This window comes from Meriones unguiculatus, chromosome 6 (genome assembly GCF_030254825.1).
Source record: "Meriones unguiculatus strain TT.TT164.6M chromosome 6, Bangor_MerUng_6.1, whole genome shotgun sequence".
NCBI classification, from domain to species: Eukaryota; Metazoa; Chordata; class Mammalia; order Rodentia; family Muridae; genus Meriones; species Meriones unguiculatus.
Window position 1 is genome coordinate 74,574,961 of NC_083354.1, and position 23,672 is coordinate 74,598,632.

A 23,672-nucleotide genomic window follows, 5' to 3' on the forward strand; every position below is an offset into this window, starting at 1 on the left:
ACAGTGATTGTGTTTCCCAGGTGAGAGGAAACCCCCACGGCATGGGAATCAGTCGGGTCCACGCTCAGGCCACCCAGTCAGAACTTGGAAAAGATCCCAGGTCGGGTGGGCACTAGGTCGCCAGACCAGAGCCACACGCCTGCATGTCCTGATCACCTTCCCAGGATCGGTGGGCACAAAAACACCAGAGACTGGGAGTCCCAGTCACGAGAAAACCCCACAGGGAAGGAAGAAAACGGGACTGACTTGGGTCACCCAGTCTTTCCCTGGAAAAAGTCTCGCATACCGGTGGGTACAAGCCGCCATCACTGAACTGGGCTCTAGCGGCGAGCACAGACAGTTGCTGCGTGCCCAGCTCTCCAGCACAGACAGAGCTGTGAGCCCCAGGGCAACAGAGACTGGGAGTCACTGTCAGGAGAAATCCTCACAGGCAACAAAGAAAAGGTGATGGACTTAGGCCACCCAGTATATCCCTGGAAAAGGTCCTGCCGACCAGCCCAACCTAGGGACCTGCTGTGCACCAGATAGTCTGCTGTTACCAGGAGAGCGGTACCCACCTGCCACAGATTACAGCTTGGATATTGGGGCACAAAGCCCCAACCTCAGACCAACAGAAGTGCAGAATCCCCGAGATCAACCCCCAGATACTGCTCCAAGGGGCAACCAGTTATCCCTAACAAAACTGACCAAACCACGGGACACACAGGTTACAGCAGCAGAAACCCAGAAGCAGGGCAGCTGTCTTCAGGACTTCTCTGGGTGAGAAGAGAGTCCTCTCGACTAAAAAGGACCACAGTTACCACTCAGGTCTCTATGCCTGAGGTGAGCAGTGGCAACTCCTGAAAAACACTGACCATCCAGTGACTATACCCAAAAAGCTGAGAAGGCTTCCTTCAGGAAAAACCAGCTTCCTGCCAAGGTGATTCTTTCCACCACAGGATCCAAGGAACCACCAGAAACTAATTCCAAACACCTAAGATAGCCCATTGGGTAGAGGCCAGCATAAAAACTCAACCAACAAAAGACAGAGCAATATGGCATCTCCACAACCCAGTTATCCAGGGGCAAGTAGCTCTGGACACCCCAGCATAATTGAAATTCAAGAAGATGACCTAACATGTATGCTCATGAAGAGTATAACAGAGGAAAAAAATAAAATGCAAAAAGACCTAGAGGAAGATAAACTCAAACAGATTATGGCCATCTGTAAAGAAACAGAGGAAGATAAAAACAAACAGATTATGGCCATCTGTAAAGAAATACAGGAAGTGGCAGCCAAACAGTTTGTGGCCTTTAGAGAGGAAATGCTTAAATCACTGAAAGAAATAAAAGAAACAGAGGATTGTTCAAACAAACAGCTGAAGGAATTGAAGGAAAAACAGGAAAATACAGTCAGACGGATGAAGGAAATCAACAAAATGGCTCAAGATCTGAAGATGGAATTGGAAAAATTAAAGAAACACCAATGGAGGAAAGTGTGGAGAGAAAGAACTTGGGACGAATACAGGAACTACAGAGGTTAACATAACCAATAGACTACAAGAGATGGAAGAAAGAATTTCAGGTGTGTAAGATACAATGGAAGAAATAGATGTATCTGTCAAAGAAAATCTTAAATCTAAAAAATTCCTGACACAGACCGTCCAAGAAATTCAAGACAACATAAAATGACAAAACCTAAGAATAATAGGAATAGAGGAAAAAGAAGATTCCCTGCTCCAAGGCCCAGAAAATATTTTCAACAAAATCATTGAAGAGAATTTCCCCAACTTAAAGGAGAGGCCAATAAGAATATAAGAGGCCTACAGAATACCCAATAAATTAGACCAGAAAAGAAATAATTGAAATTCAAGAAGATGACCTAACATGTATGCTCATGAAGAGTATAACAGAGGAAACAAATAAAATTTAAAAAGACCTAGAGGAAGATAAACTCTAACAGATAATGGTCATCTGTAAAGAAATACAGGAAGTTGCAGCCAAACAGTTTGTGGCCTTTAGAGAGGAAATGCTTAAATCACTGAAATAAATAAAAGAAACAGAGGATTGTTTCCCCAACTTAAAGGAGAGGCCAATAAGAATACAAGAGGCCTACAGAATACCCAATAAATTAGACCAGAAAAGAAAATCCTCCCGCCACATAACAATCAAAACAATAAATATACAGAACAAAGAAAAAATACTAAAAGCTGCAAGGAAAAAAGGCCAAGTAACATATAATGGCAAACCCATTAGAATCACACCTACCTTTTAAACAGAGACTATGAAAGCCAGAAGGGCCTGGACGGATATCATGCAGACCCTAAGAGAACACAGATGTCAGCCCAGGCTAATATACCCAGCAATACTCTCAGTCCTCATAGATGGCGAAAACAAGATATTCAATGACAAAAACAAATTTCAACAATACTTACACACAAATCCAGTGTCACAGAAGACACTAGAAGGGAAAATACAGCCTAAGAAAACTAGCTACTTTCAAGAAAACACAAGAAATAATTAACCTCACTACAGTAAAACAAAAAGCAACCAAGCACACAACCTTATGACCACAGCCAGCATCAATATCAAAGGATCTAACAGCCACTGGTCATTAATCTCTCTCAATATCAATGGACTCAATTCTTCAATAAAAAGACACAGACTAACAGAATGGATGCATAAAGAAAACCCAGCAATCTGTTGCATACAAGAAACACACCTAAGGCACAAAGATAGACATTACCTGAGGGTAAAGGGTTGGAAGACGGCTTTCCAAGCAAATGGACCCAAGAAGCAAGCAGGAGTAGCCATTCTAATATCTGATAAAATAGGCTTTCAACCAAAATTAATAAAAAGAGATGGGGAAAGACACTTCATACTCATCAAGGGAAAATTCCACCAGGAAGACATCACAATCCTGAACATCTATGCCCCAAATACAAGAGCACCCACACTTGTAAAAGAAACATTGATAAAATTTAAAGCACATATAGATCCCCACACATTAATAGTGGGAGACTCAACACCCCAGTCTCAACAAAGGACAGATCAACAAAACAGAAATTAAACAAAGAAACAATGTCTCTAACAGAGGTCATGAATCAAATGGACCTAACAGACATTTACAGAACCTTATACCCAAACACAAAAGAATTTACCTTCTTCTCAGCACCTCATGGAACCTTCTCCAAAATGGACCATATAGTTGGTCACAAAGTGAGCCTCACCAGATACAAGAAGATTGAAATAATCCCTTGTATCCTGTCTGGTCACCATGGAATAAAGCTGGACCTCAATAACAACAGAAATAGCAAAAAGCCTACACACACATGGAAACTGAACAACTTGCTACTAAATGACAGTTGGGTCAGGGAATAAAGAAAGAAATTAAAGTCTTCTTAGAACTCAATGAAAATGAAGACACAACATACCCAAACTTGTGGGACACAATGAAAGCAGTGTTAAGAAATTAAAGTCTTCCTAGGACTCAATGAAAATGAAGACACAACTCACCCAAACTTGTGGGACACAATGAAAGCAGTGCTAAGAGGAAAGCTCACAGCACTAAGTGCCTTCAAGAACAAATTCGAGAGAGCTCATTCAAGCAGCTTAATGGCTCACTTAAAACCCCTAGAAAAAGAAGAAGCAGACACACCAAGAAGGAGCAGACGGCTGGAAATAATCAAACTCAGGGCTGAAATCAATCAATTAGAAACAAATAAAACAATTGAAAGAATCAATGAAACCAAGAGCTGGTTCTTTGAGAAAATCAACAAGATAGACAAACCCTTAGCCAAGCTAACTAAAAGGCAGAGAGACACCACCCAAATCAACAAAATCAGAAATGAAAAGGGGGACATAACTACAGACACTGAGGAAATCCAAACAATCATTAGGACTTACTTCAAAAGTCTATATGCCACAAAATTTGAAACTCTAAATGAAATGGACAATTTTCTTGATAAATTTGACTTACCAAAGCTGAATCAGGACCAGGTAAATCAATTAAATAGTCCTATATCCCCCAAAGAAATAGAAGCGGTCATCAAAAGTCTCCCAACCAAAAAAAGCCCAGGACCAGATGACTTCAGCGCAGAATTTTACCAGACCTTCAAAGAAGAGCTAACACCAATTCTCTTTAAACTATTCCACAAAAGAGGAACAGAAGAAACACTACCAAACTCATTCTATGAAGCCACAGTCACCTTGGTACCTAAACCTCACAAAGACTCAACAAAGAAAGAGAACTTCAGGCCAATCTCCCTTAAGAACATTGATGCAAAAATACTTAACAAAATACTTGCAAACCGAATCCAAGAACACATCAAAGATATTATCCACTATGACCAAGTAGGCTTCATCCTAGGTATGCAGGGGTGGTTCAATATACAGAAAACTATCAATGTGATTCACTATATTAACAAACTGAAAAAAAAAAACACATAATAATCTCCCTAGATGCTGAAAAAGCATTTGACAAAATCCAACATCCATTCATGTTTAAAGTATTGGAGAGATCAGGGATACAAAGCACATATCTAAACATACTAAAGGCAATATACAACAAGCCTATAGCCAACATCAAACTAAACAGAGAGAAACTTAAAGCAATCCCACTGAAATCAGGGACACAAGACAAGTCTGCCCACTATCTCCATACCTCTTCAACATAGTGCTGGAAGTCCTTGCTAGAGCAATAAGACAGTTGAAGGAGATCAAGGGGATACAGATTGGAAAGGAAGAAGTCAAATTATCACTATTTGCAGATGATATGATAGTATACGTGAGTGACCCCAAAAACTCTACCAGGAAACCCCTACAGCTGATAAACACCTCCAGCAAAGTGGCCGGATACAAAATTAACTCAAAAAAATCAGTAGCACTCCTGTATACAAAAGACAAAAGGGCTGAGAAAGAAATTAGGGAAATAGCACCCTTCACAATAGGCACAAATGACATAAAGTACCTTGGTGTAACCCTAACCAAGCAAGTCAAAGACTTGTATGAAAAAAATTTCAAGTCTCTGAAGAAAGAATTAGAAGAAGATATGAGAAGATGGAAAGATCTCCCATGCTCATGGCTTGGCAGGATTAACATAGTACAAATGGCCATCTTACCAAAAGCAATCTAGGCAGGATTAACATAGTAAAAATGGCCATCTTACCAAAAGCAATCTACAGATTCAATGCAATTCCCATCTAATTACCAACAAAATTCTTTACAGACCTGGAAAGAAAAATGCTCAACTTCATATGGAATAACAAGAAACCAGAATTGCTAAAACAATACGCTACAATAAAAGATCTTCTGGAGGTATCTCCATCCCTGATCCTAAGTTGTACTATAGAGCAACAGTTTTAAAAACTGCATGTTACTGGCATAGAAACAGAATGGTGGATCGATGGAACCAAAGAGAGGACCCAGAAATAAACCCACACACTTATGGACACCTGATCTTTGACAAAGATGCCAAAACCATACAATGGAAAAAAGATAGCATCTTCAACAAATGGTGCTGATCCAACTGGATGTCTACATGTAGAAAAATGAAAATAGATCCATACTTATCACCCTGCACAAAACTGAAGTCCAAGTGTATCAAAGACCTCAACATAAAATCAGACACATTAAATTGGCTAGAAAAAAAAAGTGGGAAATACCCTAGAACTCATTGGTACAGGAGAGAACTTCCTGAACAGAACACCAACAATCAATAAATGGGACCTCCTGAAACTGAAAAGCTTCTGTAAAGCAAAGGACACCGTCATCAAAACAAAGTGACTGCCTACAGATTGGGAAAGAATCTTCACCAACCCTTTATCTGACAGAGGACTCATATCCAGTATATATAAAGAACTAAAGAATCTGAAAAACAGCAAACCAAGTAATCCACTTAAAAAGTGGGGAACAGAGCTAAACAGAGAACTCACTGTAGAGGAATATCGAATGGCAGAGAAGCATTTAAAGAAATGCTCAACCTCATTAGCCATTAGGGAAATGCAACTCAAATCAACCTTGAGATTTCACCTTACACCCATCAGAATGGCCAAGATCAAAAACTCAAGTGACAACACATGCTGGAGAGGTTGTGGAGAAAGGGGAACCCTCCTCCACTGCTGGTGGGAATATAAACTTGTACAACCACTCTGGAAATCAATCTGGTGCTTTCTCAGACAACTAGGAATAGCACTTCCTCAAGATCCAGCCATACCACTCCTAGGCATATATCCAAAAGAGGCTCAAGTACACACAAAGGACATTTGCTCTACCATGTTTGTAGCAGCTTTATTGTAATAGCCAGAAGCTGGAAACAGCCCAGATGCCCCTCAACTGAAGAATGGATGCAGAAATTGTGGTACATCTATACAATGGAATATTACTCAGCAATGAAAAATAAGGAAATTATGAAATTTGCAGGTAAATGGTGGGATCTGGAAAGGATCATTCTGAGTGAGTTGTCCCAGAAGCAAAAAGACACACACGGCATATACTCACTCGTATAAACATACAACATAGGATAAACTCACTAAAATCAGTACATCTAAACAAACGAAGCAAAACAGAGGACCCTAACCAAAATGCTCAATCCCCATCCTGAAAGGCAAAGAGGATGGACATCAGAAGAAGAAGAAAACAGGAAACAACCTAGGAACCTGCTACAGAGGGCCTCTGAAAGCCAGAAGAAGAAAACAGGAAACAACCTAGGAACCTACCACAGAGGGCCTCTGAAAGTCTCTGCCCTGAAGACTAGCAAAGCAGATGCCGGCCAACTGTCGGCAGAGTCAATGGAATTTTATGTAAGAAGTGGGAAATAGCAAGAGCTGGAGAGGACAGGAACTCCACAAGGAGAGCAACAGAACAAGAAAATTTGAACACAGGGAACTTCCTAGAGACTCATACTCTAACCAAGGACTATTCATGGAGATATCCTAGAACCCCTGCACAGATGTAGCCCATGGCAGTTCAGTGTCCAAGTGGGTTACATAGTAATGGGAAGAGGGACTGCCTCTGACATAATCTGATTGGCCTGCTCTTTGATCACCTCCCCCTGATGGGAGAGCAGCCTTACCAGGCCACAGAAGATGACAATGCAGCCACTTCTGATGAGAACTGATAGTCTAAGATCAGAAAGAAGGAGAGAAAGACCTCCCCTATCAGTGGACTTGGGGAGGGGCATGCATGCAGAAAGGGGAGGAAGGATGGTATCAGGAGGGGAGGAGGGAGGGGCTTATGGGGGGATACAAAATGAATAAAGTGTAATTAATAATAATAATTAAAAAATTTAGGAAAAAAATAAATAACAATTAAATTCTTAAAAATAACACACTTTCATCATATTAGCCAATAGACAACACTGTGGAGAATTTTCTTTCATTTTAAAGCTTTAGTTAATAAAAAGTTACATCATTCCCAATTTATTTCTAATATCAGAGATCAGACCTCTACTCTTGCCTGATGCGTCTAAAACAAAAAGGGGGAACTGTAGAGAGCTGCGGAATGCTATGCCTTAAAGATGGAGCTGGTTTCCGCCTTCCACCTTCCCGATGGTGAATGCTCTCTGTCACGAACAACTCCACATTTGGCTAAGGCCGAGGATCTGGCTTGCTTCCATGTATGTGGACCTATCTGCATTGCCCCCGTGGCATGCCTGGGTTGGCTACCCAGAGGCTATTTAAGCTGTGGGCTGGCTTTCCCCGGGGTCCGAGGATTGTTCAATGTTCCTGAATAAACTGCATTGAAAAAAAAAAAAAAAAATAAATAAAAAAAAAGTTACATCATTCCCCCAGCTCCCTTTTTTCCTTCTAGTTCCTCCTTAATCTCTCCACCTTTAATCCTTCCCAAACTAATGACTGTTTTTTCTTTGACTGTTGTCATTTCACACACACACAAATACTTAAATACAACATATCTTGTCCATTTATTAATTCTTCAAAAAATGAAGAATCAGGAAAACAAATAACCCAATCAAGAAATGAGCTATAAATCAATAAACAAGAAGTAAAAATAGTCACAAAATATCTTTAAAGGATTCAGCATCCTTAACAGTTAGGAAAATGTAATTCAAAATTGCTTTGGGATTTCATCTTACCCCTGCCAGAATGGGAAAGATCAAAAACATCATTTGCTGGAGAAAATGTTGGGGAAAGGGAGCCATCAGTCAGGACTTCAAACTGGTGCAGCCACTCTGGGAACCAGCGTGGAGAATCCTCAAAAGGCTAAAAATCAACCTACAATTTGACCCAGTTATGCCCCTCCTTAGCATATGTGCCCAAAGGACTCAGCAAGCCACTCCACAGAGACTTGTTCAGCCCTGTTCATGGTTTCTCTAGTTACGATAGCTAGGGAGCAGAAACAGCCTAAATCTCTGTTGGCTGATGGGTGAATAAGGAAAGTGTGGTACACACAGGCAGTGGAACTCTATTCAGCTCTAAAGATGCAAAACAATGAAACCATGAACTCTGCAGATAAACAGTGAAAGCAGAAAATATACTGAGTGAGCAGAGTCAAACCCAGAAGGATAAATGCTGCAAGTTCTCTCTTATTTGTGGTCCCCAGTTCTGAACCTTAGATGTGAATCTATAACCTGGAGTAAGTGCAAAACCCAGGCAGGTAGGAAGAGGCCATGGGCAGGGGGAGAGGGGGCTCTAGAGAGGGGGATAGGACACAGATGCTATGAAGAGGGGAAAGGGAAAAATGGAGGGGAGAGAGAGAGAGAGAGAGAGGAAAGGGAGGGAAAGGGAGGGATGGTGGATAAGTAACTCTAGGGATGTTTGAAAAAGCCATAAGGAAACATTATTTTATGTTTTTAAAACTGCATATATATGTATGTATGTGTATATAATTTAAATTAAGTTATAAAACATGAGGTGATGCTGTTCCAAAGAGTTATAGACTATCTAATAAAAATCCCAGTGCCAGACATGTATAACCTCCCTTTGAGTCTCCCACAAGAATCCCAAAAGCAGGTTATTACCTTTGTCCTTGGTTTCCTTCTAGAACTTGTAAAAGACCCTACTGCTAAAGATGTCACACACTTTGGACATAGTCCTTGGAGGGATCAGCCTCAAAGAGGTCTGGAAACCTCTTCCTTGACGATTAGCTCTCACGGTATCTGAAGGTGTTATGCAGGCTGCCACGGGAGAAAAGCAATCAGCACTCCTACCCCTCAGAAAAGCCGGGAGCCTCTACAGTGAGGGGCTCATTTACCTCTGTGGCAGGGAAGCTGCCCCTGGGAAATATCAACAATACGCCCACCTAAACAAGACCTGCAGAATGACACAAGCTCGACATGCCAGTGTGGATGGGGGAATGTCACAAGGCCTCCCCACTGTAAGAAGTCTGGGCAGTGAACAGCTGCTGAAAGAGGGACAAGCCCCTGATAGAATATCCAGTCCCAACTGGTCAGCCCCAAACACATATACATATGAGGAACACTAAATGGACTCAGTAAGGATGTGTGTGTGTATGTGTGTGTGTCATAATTAAAGAAGGAGTCAGGAATTTGGTGGGATCATAGAGGGGTGGGTAGAAATAATGTAAATATAGTTCTCAGATATGAAACTATCAAAAAGTTTTTAAATAGGGCAAAACGAGGAACACCTTTGTGCAAGCATATGACCAATCTACACATTTCAGTGCTCTCAAAGGAATATCAAATCTATTTTTGGGTAGAGGTAGCGCTGTCACATGATGCTTTATCTACCTCATTCAATTTGGAATTTGCCTACCTAGCTACACTTTTGCAAAAGCTGCTGCAACCTGAAGGTTTTCACTTGTTTGGGGGACAGGGTTTTGCTCTATAGCCCATGCTAGCCTCAAGGCTGACACCATCTTGCTTAGCCTATTGAGTGGTTCGACTAGAAGTATGTGCCACCATACCTGGCCAAGTTGAAAACAAGCAAACTCTGTCACCAGGCAATTTTTATGATGAGTTTGCCCAGCGTAGCAGATAACCACGTTTGACTATCCCTAATAAGATAAAAAGAACTCCTCGTCACTAGCATGTGAAGTGCCCAGCAATGGTCCTTCTGGACTTCTATCAACCCTCAGGCTATTCAACATCTTGTCTAGTTAATTTTGAACTCGTCCCTTGATACACCACACCTTACAGTCTCGTTAGCAATTATGAGACAAAGGTCGTGTTCTTATCTATAGACACAATTACCCTACTCTAGCTTCCTGTTCCTTCCCTTTATAGAAGGAACTGGCCAGGACTTGCCAGCCTAAGGCTGTGCTTGGTGAATTTCCATTTTCACTAGTGCAGCCTGTCATTACTTTTCTGTTGCTGGGATAAAAGCCCTTGACAAAAGCAGCTCACAGAGAATAAGGCTTATTCTGGCTTACAGTTTGAAGATCGCTATTTCATCGTGGCACAGAAGACCGGCCAGTTGGTCACAGTGCATCAGCAGCGAAGAGGCGGAGAAAATGAACAGGAAGTGGCACCAGGTTCTAAAGTCTCAAAGCCATGTCCCCCGTGACCCACTTCCTCTACCAGGCTCCGCCTCTTAAAGGTTCCAAAATATATCACCAGCTGGAAACCAAATGCTCAAACACATGAGCTGCGCATGAGGACATTTCACATTCTGACCACATTATAAATCCAGAGACAGTGTCCTCCAGTAACTTCTGTATGTGAATCTCCCTCCCACTCTCCTCCTTGTCATAGTCTTCGCTTTTAATTTTCTAAAATTATTCTACCTACCATGTGTCTGTGCACATGGACCATTTTTTGGTCTATCTTAGGAAGTTACCAGGATCCAATGGGAGCTTCACCTTAATGACCTTCTATAGATCCCACCTCGAAACACAATAAAGTTCCCACTCCTAGACTCTTACAATGAGGATTCCAGTTCAAAACATGACCCCTTACAGAACTATCAAACCATCATGGCACAGCTAATCTTGGTTGTCAGCTTGACTACATCTGGAATCAAATAAAATGCAAGCTCTGGACATTCCCATGAGGGGTTTTCTTAATCAGGTTACTTGAAGGAGGAAGACTTATCCTAATGACAAGGAGCACTCTTTGCTGGCAGCCCAGATAAAGAGATATGGAAGAAAGGAAGTGCTTTGTTCTTGTGCTCATTCTCACAGGCAAGTTCATCTATCTTGCTTCTGTGGCATTCCTTCACTGGTATTAGAACCAACTTATTCATGAGTAAAATGTAGACTGAAGACCAACCAGCCCTCTCCAGGAATCCCCTAGGACTCCAGTGCCAGACTGGGACTGCTGAGTCATCATCCCACCTTGTAGAGTCAACAACAGCCAGATTCTCAGCCTCACAGTGTGAGACAGCCATTGCTGGATGACCCAGGCTACATCCTGTAAGCCAGTCTCATAAATGCCATGTATTTGGATATATAGATACATTTCCACATCTATTCTATATATCTATTTATGTTTGCATATGTATATCTCTACCTAGACCTATATTTATATATTCTATCAGTTCTGTTCCTTTAGAAAACTCTGCCTAAAACAGAAGGGGGAACTTCCCAGGAAAAGAAAATGACAGCTACAAAAGCTCTGGAACAAGACTATACACAAATATTTTTGTTGCAACACATAAGGAAATCAGTCTCAAACTGACTAGGAAAGTTGCTTCTTTCTAGAGAGCTTTCATAATGCAGTCTGTGTTCAGTTTCACAGGTGTGTCCTGTTTCCATTCCAAGGCATACATAAAAGTGCTCTAAACTGATTTAAATCTAATTGTTAAACTTTATTTTTATAAAATTTTTTATTTAAAACAATTTATCCACTTTGGATCCCAGCTATAGTCCCCTCCCTCATCACCTCCCAATCCTGCCCGTCTTCCCTCCCTCATCTCCTCCCATGCCCCTTGCCCAGTCCACTGATAGTGGAGGACCTTCTCCCCTTCCATCTGACCCTAGCTTATCAGGTCTCATCAGGACTGTATTTCACAGTCTTTTGAGGGGGGCTGGAAAATGCTGCTCTCCCCTCGGGGGGAGGGGATCAAAGAGCCAGCCACTGAGTTCATGTCAGAGGCAGTCCCTGTTCCCCTTACTAGTGAACTCACTTGGAGACTGAGCTGCCTCGGGCTACCTCTCTGCAGGGGTTCTGGGTTGTCTCCATGCATGGTCCTTGGTTGGAGTATCAGTCTCAGAAAAGATCCCTGTGCCCAGATTTTTTGGTTCTGTTGCTCTCCTTGTGGAGCTCCAGACCTTCCCAGGTCTTTCTGTCTCCCCCTTCTTTCAGAAGATTCCCTGCACTTTGCCTGAATTTTGGCTATAAGTCTCAGCATCTGCTTTGATACCCTGCTGGGTAGAGTCTTTCAAAGACCCTCTGTGGTTAGGCTACTCTCTTGTTCCTTGTTTTCACCTTCCTCTGATGTCTATCTCATTTGCCTTTCTGAATGAAGATTGAGCATCTTACCCAGGGTCCTCCTTTTTGCTTAGCTTTTTTAGGTGTACAGATTTTGGTATGTTTGTCCTGTTTTATACATCTAAAATGCACTTATAAGTGAGTACATACCATATGTGTCTTTCTGCTTCTGGGATAGGCCACTCAGGATGACCTTCTCTAGTTCCCACCATTTGCCTGCAGATTTTATGATTTCCTTGTTTTTAATTGCTGTTTAATTCCTTGTTTGTAGTTCCATTGTGTAAATGTACCACAATTTCTGTATCCATTCCTCTGCTGAGGGGCATCTGGGTTGTTTCCAGGTTCTGGCTATTATGAATAAAACTGCTACAAACATGGTTGAGCAAATGTCCTTGTTGTATACGTATCTTTTGTATATATGCCTAGGAGTGGTATAGCTGGATCTTGAGGAAGTGCTATTCCTAATTGTCTGAGAAAGTGCCAGATTGATTTCCAAAGTGGTTGTACAAGTTTACATTCCCACCAGCAGTGGAGGAGGGTTCCCATTTCTCCACATCCTCTCCTGCATGTCTTGTCACTTGAGTTCTTGATCTTAACCATTCTGATGGGTGTAAGGTGAAATCTTAGGGTCGTTTTGATTTGCATTTGCCTGATGACTAAGGATGTTGAGCATTTCTTTAAGTGTTTCTCTGCCATTCAATATTCCTCTATTGAGAATTCTCTGTTTAGCTCTGTACCCCATTTTTTAATTGGATTAGTCGCTGTTTAACTTCTTGAATTCTTTATATATTCTGGATGTTAGTCCTCTGTCAGATAAAGGGTTGGTGAAGATCCTTTCCCAATCTGTAGACTGTTGTTTTGTTTTGATGACAGTGTCTTTTGCTTTACAGAAATGTTTCAGTTTCATGAGGTCCCATTTATTGATTGTTGCTCTTAGAGCCTGTGCTGCTGATGCTCTGTTTAGGAAGTTATCTCTTGTGCCAACGAGCTCAAGACACTTCTCCCCTTTTTCTTCTGACAGAATTAATGTTTCTGGTTTTATGTTGAGGTCTTTGATCCACTTGGACTTTAGTTTTGTGCAGGGTGATAAGTATGGATCTATTTGCATTTTTTCTACTGTAGATATCCAGTTAGACCTGCACAATTTGTTGAAGATGCTATCTTTTTTCCATTGTATGGTTTTGGCATTTTTGTCAAAGATCAGGTGTCCATAAGTGTGTGGGTTTATTTCTGGGTCTTCTATTCAATTCCACTGATCCTCCAGCCTGTTTCTATTCCCCAGGACCATGCAGTTTTTATTACTGTTGTTCTATATTACAGCTTGAAATCAGGGATGGAGATACCTCCAGAAGATTTTTTATTGTAGAAGATTGATTTAGCGATTCTGGGTTTCTTGTTATTCTATATGAAGTTGAGAATTTTTCTTTCAAGGTCTGTAAAAAATTGTGTTGGTAATTTGATGGGAATTGCATTGAGTCTTTAGATTGTTTTTGGTAAGATGGCCATTTTTACTATGTTAATCCTGCCAAGCAATGAGCATGGGAGATCTTTCCATCTTCTGATATCTTCTTCTATTTCTTTTTTCAGAGACTGGAAGTTTTTTTTTTTTCATACAAATCTTTGACTTGCTTGGTTAAAGTTACACCAAGGTACTTTATGCCTTTGTAGCTATTGTGAAGGGTGTTGTTTCCCTAATTTCTTTCTCAGCCCTTTTGTCTTATGTATACAGGAAGGCTACTGATTTTTTTTTTTTATTTAATTTTGTATCCGGCCACTTTGCTGAAGGTGTTTATCAGCTGTAGGAGTTCCTTGATAGAATTTTTGGGGTCACTCATGTATACTATCATATCATCTGTGAATAGTGATACTTTGACTTCTTCCTTTCTAATTTGTATTCCCTTGATCTCCTTTATTTGTCTTATTGCTGTAGCAAGGACTTCAAGAACTATGTTGATGAGATATGGAAAGAGTGGGCAGCCTTGCCTTGTTCCTGATTTCAGTGGGATTGATTTAAGTTTCTCTTCATTTAGTTTGATGTTGGCTATAGGCTTGCTGTATATTGCCTTTACTATGTTTAGGTAAGTGTCTTGTATCCCTTATATTTTTGGGACTTTAAACATGAATGGATGTTGGATTTTGTCAGCATCTAAGGACAATTGTTAAACTTTAAAATGTAAAGGTTTAAGTAATCATCTGGTCTTGAGATAGAACAGGAATAATATCCCAAACCCTTAAAAAATTCTTTAAAAACCTTTTAATAGTGTACATTAATTATATACAATAACATTTCATATATAGATTACTTTTTACATGTTTATTATATATATTACAGTTTATTTCAATCATGCTCAACACCAGCTTCCCATTATTTTTTTGTATCTCCCTCTAGTTCTCCTGCTCCCCTTCCGTCTAAAATCACATGTTTCCTACCAGCCCAGAACTACATAGCAAGAGTTATCCTCAACTTAGATAGATAGGTAGATGAAGTTAGATGATGAGTGACAGCAGTGGTCACTTTTTTCTTTTCCTTTTCCTTTTTAAAGTATTTGACTTTTGGGTGTTTTGTCTGCATGTATAACTGTGCACTGCTTGCATGCCTGGTGCCCACAGAGGTCAGAAAGAGGGCATCAAAGCCCCTAGAACTGAGTTACAGAAGGCTGTGAACTGCCTGATATGGATGTTGGGTGCAAACCTGAGTCCTCTGCAGGAGTAGTGACTGTTCTCCCATGGAGACATTTTTCAGGCCCTACTTTTTTTCTTTGTATGTGGAATTGTTGAAAACATAGAGGCCTTGTTCTTAATCCCTCTTCCCTATGGCAAGTTGGGAAACAATCTAGCTGTATTTAAAACTTGTTCTAGAATCTATCAACAAACTTTGTTTTATTTTAATTAAAACTAGCATATGTAATGCGTATCTACTGTAATTGCGTATTTGCTTGAAAGGACAATAACAATAAAGCCTAGGAGCTGAGCACTAAAGTCAAGAAGTCAAGGTCTCCCAATGCCTTAGAGGCCACTGTGCCACTCCCTTGTCCTGGTTGATGCTGTCCTCCTCTTCCAGTTCTCTGTCATTTTACCAAACACACACACACACACACACACACACACACACACACAAACACATCTACATATCTACATGAACCTTCAACTTTGCCTGTTCTTCTTCAGTTGTTTGTTGTTTCTTTTTGTTTTAGTTCTATGTCGTGTGTGTGGGAGAGAGAGAGAGACAGAGAGATTGAATCTAGGTGCCATGATTACTAAGTACACACTAAACCGCTGCCCTACTCCTGAAATTCTTGGTTTTCCTGTATTTCCTCTGTAAGATATTTGACCTGGAATTGAAGGCCTTGCCCAAGAGTGAGAAGCACTTTGCTACTGAGCTATAGCTATAGCCCTCAAATTGTTTGAGATAAGATTTTACTGTGTCTACAAAGAGAATTCCAGAATAGTCAGAACCCCTGTTTCAAAAAAAGCCAATTTAAGAAAAGATTTTACTATCTTGATTTGTAGTATAGCTCAGATTTCTCTTGAATTCACATTTTTTTGCCTTGGTCTCATGAGTTCTCAAAGCACAGCCATGTGCTACAATAATACATGACTTACTTACTGTTTTTGTTCAGGGGTGGTCAGCTGGTAGAGGGGCCTTTGAGACAGAGTGCCAGATAACCTGGGATGGCCTCAAACTCAGTGTTTAGGGAGGATGGCCTTAAACTTATCCACCTGCCTCCACCATCCAAGTGCTGGACGACAGGCATGCTCCAGACCCAGATCTTGTTTTGCTTTGTTTTTTAGATTATTTATTTTTATTTTGTACATTGGTGTTTTGTCTGCATGTGTGAGGAAGTCAGATACCCTGGAACAGAAGTATTGACAGTTGTGAGCTGTCATATGGGTGCTGGGAATTGAGTCCTGGTTTCTGGAAGAGCAGCCAGTGCTCTTGACCACTGAGCCATCTCTTTAGCCCCACCTTTTGTTTAGATAGAGAATAGCAAGATGTAAACTGACAATATGGCAATTGACTATATCCTTTCATCCAAGTGTCTCTCTGGGACACCCCAGGGCTCTCAGTTGCTAATGGGAGTCTGGAATGAACATAAATTCAGACTTTAACAAGAACAGAATTCCAGAGACTTACAACAAGGTCAAAGTGCAGACAGTAAGTGACAGGGTATGCTCATTCCTGAGGGAACACTTCCTCCTCCCAAACTCAGGGGCCATTGCAGAAGAGGGGCCCAAGAGGTCATAAGAGCCAGAGGCTGAAGAGAGCAGCTTGGGTTTGTCTTGTTTTGTGCACAGCAGGGTCCTTCCCTCAGGAACTCACAGTTGCTGTGGTTGCCTATCCATACAAGCCTGCCCCAAATGCAGCCAAGCCAGGCCCCACCTGTAGGAGGGGAGCTGTTGACACTTGTTTCTGCTGGAGTCAGTCTTCTTCAGCCTGTGGGCCTTGAAGTTTCCCGAGCTCTGTTGGATGGCCCCATGTCAGTGACAGATCCTGTCTCACCGTGTAAAGAAACCCAGAAACCAGCACAATACTGAGAAAATACGAAGAAAAAAAGGTAACAATGTAAATTAATAATTTTATTTCCCTAAAATTGGGTTACTAGAGAGAAAAGAGTAGAAAAAGAATGACATGAAAAATAATCAAATAATAGACAATGATTTCCCATGCCTGATGGTAGAGAAAAGTGCTCTAATTGAAAAGGCTACTGACTATCCAATACAATAGCTGTCAAAGACCTATACCTAGGATTTGCCTAGCTTAAGGAGAGATCTGATCTTCACCATACACCTCCACTATGTGGCACGTGTATACCTTGTGAGCACATGCAAAATAAATAAAATGCAATAAAACTTTTTTATAAAAGGAAGAGGAGCATAAGGATGGAGTGGGAAAGGAAGCTGTTCATATATATGGAAAGTTAGTAGAGGGTACTGGTTCTTGATTATTATGACATAATTATAAAATAGTCCTTATAGGCAGCTCCTGGGTTTGGATATTTCTTGCCCTTTGGGCAGTTTGTAGAACCTTTAACAGGTGGAGCCTCCCTGGAGGAAATGAGTACTTGGTTACAGCCTGAAGGGTTTATAGCCTGGCCCAACTTCTTACTTTCTTTTTCTCCTTCTTCACTGAGGATGAAATGTGACCAGTAACCTCTGCTCCTTCTCCCACCCTTTCCCTGCCACGATGGAATTTAGAACTTCAACTGTCTTCATTAGTTGCTTTTGTCAGAGTAGCTTGTCCCAGCAAAAGGAATACTGCAGCTTGTGTGGGCAAACATGAAGTAACTAAGCAGAGCTGCCAAGTCATGGCCAGTTCCTTCTGCAGAGGCATGGAACAGGAAGACAGAATTGGGCAAGTGTGTCTTTTGTCTCATTGTCATTAAGGGGACTTTAAGGAGAGGGCATCGGGGGACAACTAAAAAGAACTAAAGAGGTGAGTAGCTGTGTGAGGCCTCAGAGGCGTGATTCCTGGAGGATTTTATACATTAGTGATAAGGAGTCTTTAAAAAATCTTATTAGGTATTGTTAAATGTGATCATTTCTCCATGGTTGGTTGCCATATGTACCCTTAAATGAAAAGGTGCACTCTTCATTACCTTTAAGGTCTTCAATTTAGCATGGTGGCACATGCAGAGAATCCCAACACTCAGGAGACTGAGGCAGGATGATGTCAACGGTGAGGTCAACTTGGGCATCTAGCAGGGCCCTGTCCCCAAAACAGAATAAAAACAGATGGAAGAAATTAAAGCCTTCAGTTTGCTGTGGTTTTTTTTTTTTTTTTGCAGAAATATGGGTAGTAGAAAAATTCCCAACTGGATGAGATAGATCAAGGTAGAGTGTGTAAAACATGTGATAAGGAAGGTCTGTCCAACTGTAGCTCAAGTGTTAAGCTGGATACTCCTTGTGGGATACTGAAATGCTGAGAATGCAGACAAGGCCTGAGGATTGGTCTATGTGTATAAAGGGTGGAAGAGGAAGCTGCAGTTGCACAATTGTGTCTTCTGGCTTAAGCCTTTGGTTTAAGTAAAGATTCATTTTTCAGAAGTTCTCTAAGCAGATGAACTCTACATATGGGTCCGATGTTGGGGGAAGATGAGATAGGCTGTTGTAGGCTAAATTAGTCATTTGCTACAAATTGTGTTGTATGATGATCAATGAGAATGAAAAGATCTCAGGTCTAGTAAGCCAGATGGTAATGTGCAGGTGAATCCTTAGACATGACTTCCAGAAAGGAGGAAAAAGTGGGGTTCCTTCTGAAATTTCAAATGATGTGATAATTTATGCCAATGACTGGATACAGGGTCTGTTCCACCAACTCCTCCAACTGTCAAAGCACCAGGGTGAATTTCTAATTTATCACAGTCTTTCCTTCTGATGACACAACAGCAGAATTTGCAGTTTCCTTAAAGCAATATGATGGTTGCAAATGGTGGAAAATCCCCATTTTTCCCAGCATTCAGGAAATGGAGGCAGGAGAATTTGTGGATTATATGCTCAGTTCCTGTCTCAAATGTATATATGAAAGAAACAATCAAAGATCTGTTGTGGTTATTTAATATTTATTGTTGATATATCTTTTAGTTAAGCAGCGGTTAGTCCTAGACCAGCTGTATACCCAAATCAGCACACAGAGACTGTGATTTATTTAATTAACCTAGAACACAATGCTGGGCAATAGTTATTCCATCCTAAACCTCCAAGTTGACGTAGTTTCCTACCATTCAGATTCACCCACTATACTTGCTTTTAGTCATATCTTAGGTGCGGTTCATCTCTCCTGTGAACCTCTCTGCTCCTACTCCCTGGCTTCCTTTCCTTCTCCTCCGGACCAGGATGTCCCACCCTATACTCTCCATTGCACAGCATTGGGGCTGGTTGTTTAATTGACAATACAGAAAACAAATCGTGGCATGTTTACACAAACTTGAGACAGTTTGTGATGCTTATTCTAAGCATCACAATGCAATGTCCTAATTGAACCCAGATAGTGGGATAGAGAAATCAACATTTGAATGAATGAGGGTAAATTGTGTACATTCCAAAAGAACATTATACCAACAAAGATCCCAGTAGGCAGTTCTTCTGTTAATGCCATGCCTGCTGCTGTCTTTGCAGTGTACAAAAAAAATTCTTTTCTTTCTAAAATGAAATAAAACAACAAAGAATATAAAATGAAAATGCCCTGCACTCTGCCCAAAAGTTGCCCATAAGTCTCAGCATCTGCATTGGTAGTCTGCAGGGCAGAGCCTTTCAGAGTCCTCTGTGGGAGGCTCTTGACTTGTTTCCCATTTTCTTCTTCTGATGTCCATCCTCTTTGCCTTTCTGGATAGGAACTGAGCATTTTAGCAAGAGTCCTTCCTCTTGATTAGTTTCTTTAGGTGTATAGATTTTAGTAGGTTTATCCTATGTTATATGTCTATATGAGTGTGTATATACCATGTGTGTCTTTCTGCTTCTGGGAAAGCTCACTCAGGATGATCCTTTCCAGATCCCACCTACAAATTTCATGATTTCCTTGTTTTTAACTGCTGTTTAATTCCTTGTTTTTAATTCCATTGTGTAAAAGTAACACAATTTCTGTATCCATTCCTCAACTGAGGGACATCTGGGTTGTTTCCAGATTCTGGCTATTACAAATAAAGCTGCTATGAACATGGTTGAGCAAATGTCCTTGTTGTATACTTGAGAATCTTTGGATATATGCCTAGGAGTGGTATAGCTAGATCTTGGGGTAGCACTATTCCTAATTGTCTGAGAAAGTGCCAGATTGATTTCTGAAGTGGTTGTACAAGTTTACATTCCCATCAGCAATGGAGAATGGTTCCTCTTTCTCCACATCCTCTCCAGCATGTATTGTCACTTGAGTTTTTGATCTTAACCATTCTGACGGGTGTTAGGTGAATTCTCAGCGTCATTTTGATTTGCATCTCCCTGATGGCTAAGGACATTGAGCAGTTCTTTAGGTGTTTCTATGCCATTCTATATTCCTCTACAGAGAATTCTCTATTTACGGTGTACCCATTTTTTAATTGGATTGCTTGATTTGTTGCTCTTTAACTTCTTTATTTCTTTATATATTCTGGATATTGGTCCTCTGTCAGATATAGGGTTGGTGAAGATCCTTTCCTAGTCTGTACGCTGTCATTTTGTTCTGAAGACAGTGTCCTTTGTTCTACAGAAGATTTTTAGTTTCATGAGGTCCCATTTATTGATTGTTGCTCTTAGAGCCTGTGCTGTTGATATTCTGTTCAGGATATCTGTGTTCTCTGCCAATGAGTTCTAGGTTCTTCCCCACTTTTTCTTCTCCTCACCAATTTAGTGTGTCTGGTTTTATGCTGAGGTCTTTGATCCACTTGGACTTCAGTTTTGTGCAGAGTGATAAATATGGATCTATTTTCATTTTTCTGCATGTAGACATCCAGTTGGACCAGCACCATTTGTTGAAGATGCTGTATTTTTTCCATTGAATGGTTTTGGCTTCTTTGTCAAAAATCAGGTATCCATAGGTGTGTGGATTTATTTCTGGGTCTTCTATTTGGTTCCATTGATCCACCAGTCTGTTTCTATGCCAATACCATTCAGTTTTTATTACTATTGCTCTGTAGTACAGCTTGAGATCAGGGATGGAGGTACCTCCAGATGATCTGTTGTTGTAAAGGACCGTTTTGGAGATTTTGAGATTTTTGTTTTTCCATATGAAGTTGAGAATTTTTCTTTCAAGGTCTGTAAAGAATTGTGTTGGCATTTTGATGGGAATTGCATTGAATCTGTATATTGCTTTTGGCAGGATGGCCATTTTCACTATGTTAATCATATCGATCTATGAGCATGGGAGAGCTTCCCATTTTCTGATATCCTCTTCAATTTCTTTCTTCAGAGACTTGAAGTTCTTTTTCAGACAGGTCTTTCACTTGCTTGGTTAGAGTCACACCGAGGCACTTTATGTCCTTTGTGGCTATTGTGAAGGGTGTTGTTTCCCTAATTTCTTTCTCAGTCCTTTTATCTTTGGTATACAGGAGACCTTCTTAGTTTTTTCAGTTAATTTTGTATCCAGCCCTTTGCTGAAGGTGTTTATCAGCTGTGGGAGTTCTCTGGTTGAATTTTTGGGGTCACTCATGTATACTATCATATCATCTGTGAATAGTGATACTTTGACTTCTTCCTTTCTAATTTGTATTCCCTTGATCTCCTTTAGTTGTCTTATTGCTCTAGCTAGGACTTCAAGTACAATGGTGAACAGATATGGAAAGACTGGGCAGCCTTGCCTTGTCCCTGATTTCAGTGCATTGATTTAAGTTTCTCTTCATTTATTTTGATGTTGGCTATAGGCTTGCTGTATATTGCCTTTACTATGTTTCAGTATGTGCCTTTTTTTTAAGTATGTGCCTTATTGTTTGAGGGTGTCAAGTATATATACATTTGAATAAAGATATGTCATATATTTTTATATATGCTAAATACATATATATTTTATTTTTTCCAAAATTTATTGACTACATATTCTGTGAGTTTGTCAGTTAAAATTCTTTGGCTATTTTCTTTAAAGCTTTTAAAATTTATTCTTTTAGATTTCATACATGCATGTAATGTGTCTGGATCATACACACTGTGAAGCTTGCTCACACATCCCACACAGGTCCCTTTCTCATCCTCATTTTCCTCCATCTCTCTCTATTTTTCTCTTTCTCTCTCTCTCTTTCTTTCTTTCTTTTTTCCCTTCCTTCCTTCTTTTTTTTTAACATAATTAACTGAATTCAACTAATGCTGTCTGTATGGGTGTGAGGCCATCCTCTATATCATGGAGAACCTACAACTGTCCACATCTCAGGGAGAATAAAAAAAAAAAAAAGACTCTGTCCCAAAGCACCCATAAACTGCCAATGTGCTATTCATTTGGGGTGGGACCTTCTGAGGTCCCACAACTTTGTCTGTGCTACAATGTTGATTGGCTTAATCCTATAAGGTCTTATGCAATTTACTACAGGTGCTGTTGAGTTCATGAGTTCAATGTCCATGTCATTAAAAACAACATTTTCAGCTTCTTCCTCATTCTCTAGCTCTTACGTTCTTTCTGCCCTCTCATTTATGATGTTCTCTAAGCCTCATGGGGTGAGGTTGATATGGACATCTCATTTAGGGCTAAACATTCAAGCGTTACATATACTGAGCACTTTGACCAGATATGAATCTAAACATTGATAGGTATATGTATATTATATGAATCTATAATTTTCTGTTCACTGCAAGATGAACTTCTTTGACCAAGACTGAGAGCAGAGTTAATCCATGGGAATAAATATTAATACTCAGACAGCAGTTTGGTGTTACCTAATGTAAAACATCAGTGACGGGTTGCTGCCCTGGTTGGCTTTGGAGGTCACCTTGACACAGTCTAGAATTTTTCTAAGTGGCTTTTGGCTTTTGGTCATGGTATTTATCACACTGTCATAGAAGAAAAGTAATTAGAGCTAGGTCATAGACTCCCTAGGGTCTATGACCTCCCAGCTCCAGGCATTTTAAAAAGATTTATTTTTACAAAGGCTGTCACTCTGCAGCCTTAGATGGCTTGGAACTTGCTATGTAGACTAGGCTTACCTCTAATTCATAGAAATCTTCCTGCCTCTGCCTTCTGTGTGCTGGGATTAAAGACAGGTGATGCCACACACAGTTTAACCAAAGGCTTTTAGCTTGGTTCACAGTACCAGGTGTGAATTTCTCCCAGGTGGAGCAGGCCTCAAATCTAATGAGAAAGCCATTCACTACCCCTGTAACAGTCATGCCGCTATGTCACCACTGTGCCTCTCTCACCAGAGATTCTTTGGAGAAATATAAAGCTATTGGTGGCTACATGAGAACCCAGAGTAAAGTTACTACCACCTGTTAAGGATAAAAAAAAAAACCCTAAGAGCAACATATAGAGAGCAATGGAATGGGTTGACATGTAATAAAGGAGAGTTAAGATGCTCCACTGCACAGGTGGACAGAGGGGAGGATGTCCAGATTCACAAATGGCCTGAGACAGGGGTTCATGAGAACAGTTAGTTCTGTGACTTGTTTTGACCCAGAGACACTGAGGAGGTACATGACAAACTGGCCTTCCCCCGTGTCTGTGAACCAATGGGGTTCACTGTCTCTTTATCTGTCTCATACACATCTGAGTTGAAACACTATTCTTACAGAATATCTTTGGCTTTTTTTCTCACAATTACAGACACTCAATAGGTATTCTGCACGCATCAATAACTTTGCTTTTCTTTTAGTATTTTCCTTCTCTGTGTGGTGTGTGGTGCATGTGTGTACACTATGAGCGTACAGAGGCTAGAGGTGAGCCTTGGTGCTATTTCTC

At 40.6% G+C, this 23,672-nt stretch overlaps 1 protein-coding gene across 1 annotated transcript in view; it reads right to left on the reverse strand.

Annotated features, from left to right (window-relative positions):
- The window catches only part of LOC132654711 (baculoviral IAP repeat-containing protein 1b-like), a 48,203-nt gene extending 37,815 nt beyond the window's left edge, over positions 1-10,388 (reverse strand). Inside the window, exon 1 of the mRNA XM_060385630.1 lies at positions 10,327-10,388. The gene's annotated coding sequence lies outside the window, so the exon portion shown is untranslated. The remainder of the gene's footprint in view (positions 1-10,326) is intronic.
- Between the last annotated feature and the right edge of the window lie 13,284 nt (positions 10,389-23,672).